Raw genomic sequence first — 2,869 nt, 5'->3', positions numbered from 1 at the left:
AAGCAGGGCAGGCGGCGAAGGGCAGGTTTCTGCCAGTCCTTACGTAACGGAGGAGTTTGCCATCAGCGAAGAGCGATGGCTGGTGAGATTACAGGCACAGAGCTGGGTGAAAAATAAGGAAAGTAAAAAGCCCCACCATCGCCCTTAGATCAAACACACCATTCAGAGAGACAGTGACAGGACCACGGTTCAGAGAAGGCAGCACGAGTGATAAGTGAGGGCGTGAGATGAGACGGCAAACAAATCCTCCGGAGCCCGGTGACATGAGCGTACAAGGAAACACGAAAGCCACATGTGTGCAGGTGGCTCTGCAAAGAGTCACGCGTCACTGCAAGTCACAGCTAAGCACCCTCTGTTCCCCGAGGAAAGTCCTGGTAGCCAGGGACTTCCTGCAAGATCGGGGGAGAAAACTGGGAGCAGGACCTGGCTGTGAGCAACGGGAGTCCGGTGGGAGTAAGAGCCATAAGGGAGACAGGGATGAAATTAAGGATGGGTATTTCATTTTCGGGTGAGCAGCAGGAAGATATTAATGGCTGGTGATGTGTCAGGACCCATGATAATATTTTGTGCCTAGCTGTGTGCCACCTCATGCACTTGGCTCTGCTGTATGCCGTTCTCCACCCTCTGTCCTCCTCTTTAGAGCTCCCTGGCTTTTCTGGCTGTGAGGTGTATTGGTATCAATTAAGGGAATATTTGGAAAAAGCTTCTCTTACACTGCTATGGAAAATGATTCACATGATACAGTCTATTGATACTGAACATGGCCTTGCTCAAGAAGACCTGGGTGGCAGAAGCCAGGCCAGGAGGAGACGGTCAATGACATGAACCTCTTTCCTCTCTGGTGTCCACGCTTTGAACTGGAGGTAGAGGTGACACGGGCTCTTTGTAATTTCATCCTCTCATTTTTAATCACACCAGGATTCTTAGCAGCAGTTTTTTGTGGTTTTTTTTTTTTTCAGGCAACAGAAGACATATTAATCTCCATGGCCTTTCCTTTTTAAAAGAGCATTCTGTGCTTTGATCGACATGTGAAGGAGAGATGAAGAGTTGGGTGCAGTTTGGTTCAACCTAACAAGCCTGGGATATGAGAAAAAAAGGAAAGCATTTGCATAATACATAGCCCTGGGCGCAGGAGTTAGGGGCCAGTGCAGTCTACAAACATTCTCACTGCAGCAGAGGAAATATTTATGGAGGTGCCTAGAAACTAGATTAGAGGGAGTCATGTCTGAACAGATTTCATATGCTGAAGTCTCCAGACTTAAACTGAACAAAAGATTAAGTTGCTTTGCACAGTATGGTAACGGCTGGCAGCGAGGAAGTGTGTACAATTCTCAGGTAAGTTTTGAGGAAAGGTACCATCTAAAACTAACTGGGATTTGGGATTTGATTCACTTCCAGTTTACAGCCCTGGCCTGGTTTCGGAAGAGATAGTTAATCTGGTCTTCGTAAGTTCTTCCTGTGTTCTTCTCGGATAAATAATCCTTGAATATCCTTAGCTCCTACCCCTCGAGGGCCCAGCAAGAGGCGTTTGCTTATCCTTCCCTCTGCAAGTGTCTCTGTTCCTGCCACGTGCCGAGCGCCCGGATTAGAAGGGGAACTGGAGAACGAAGTGCCACGAAGAAAGAAGAGCTGTGAAGGTGGCGTGGGCAGGAGCCGTGCCCTCGGTTAGCGGTCGAAAGCTGGCACGGGGCCGTGGAAATCCACTGGAATTCACCCCCAGAGGAAGTTCTCATCCTGATATAGCGCTTCCTCCCCTGGCATGGGCTGCGGGCGCTGCCAGGCTCCTGTGCCTGTCTGCGGGGGCACGGTGGGAGGGGAATTGGGAATGGTGGGCAGAGAGGGGGTCATACCTTCCCTGGAGATCCTCTCTCACATTCTGTGTGGTGAGGGCCTGCGTGTGGGACTGTGTCTGCCAAACCTTTCCACCATGTTGGGCTGTACCGAAGTGGGAAGCTGAAAACCTCTGAAATTTGCCATCCTATGAACATCTTTGTCCCATCTTTGGGCCATCCTCTGCCCCAACGCAGGATCAACTCCACTAAAAACTTTCTATACAGGAACTTGACTAGTGTGTGTTTGGTTTTTTTTTTAAATCTTCAGCAGTGGAGAGTCTTTACCTTCCCTAAACAACCTATTCAAGGACTTAACCATCCTCACACTTCGAAAATGTCCCTCAATGTCTAATCCTGAACTGCCCTTGTCGCAATTTGAGCTGGCAACATTTTATTCTAATCCCCCTGGGGTAAGAGAAATGCATTCCCTTCCTGTCCCTGGAAGCCTTTTATGTTATTTGGAAACGGTTACCATGTGTCCCCCAGAGCCATCTTTTGCCCAGATGGAACATGCCCAATTCCTGTGGTCCTTGGGCAAAGCCAGACCCCAGGTTACTCCTGGGACCCCGCTGGAGTCTCTCCATCAGGTTCTCACCTTTCTGGAGACACGGTGCCATGGGGCATTCATACCCAGCAGAGGGTTAGCTCCCAGGTGGTTGTTTGCGTTGACTCTTCCATCCACAGCACTCCTGGATCTTTTATCTGTCAAAGGGCCATATTTACAGGGCCAGCAGGTCCCACCTTGCCATTTTCACGCACGGTTGCTCCTACCTAAGCGCAGGACTTGGCACTTGCCCGCATGGAGTGGCACCCTACATTTTACAGAGCCTTTCTTCCATTTTGTCATGAGCATTTTGGCTTGGAATCCTGGCCTCCGGAGCGCTCGCAGCTCCTCCTAGATGGGTCCCGTTTGCCAAATATATGATTTTTTCTTTTTATTATTATTCCTGGCCTCGGGTCGTTACCAAGCGTTCCTAAGCGCTTGGAGGACCCAGGGCCCGGGTGGGGTGGGAGGAGGAGGATGGGGGGGATGTAAT

This window comes from Calidris pugnax, unplaced genomic scaffold (assembly GCF_001431845.1).
Source record: "Calidris pugnax isolate Ruff unplaced genomic scaffold, ASM143184v1 scaffold63, whole genome shotgun sequence".
NCBI lineage: Eukaryota > Metazoa > Chordata > Aves > Charadriiformes > Scolopacidae > Calidris > Calidris pugnax.
Note: the sequence above shows the minus strand (reverse complement) of the source record.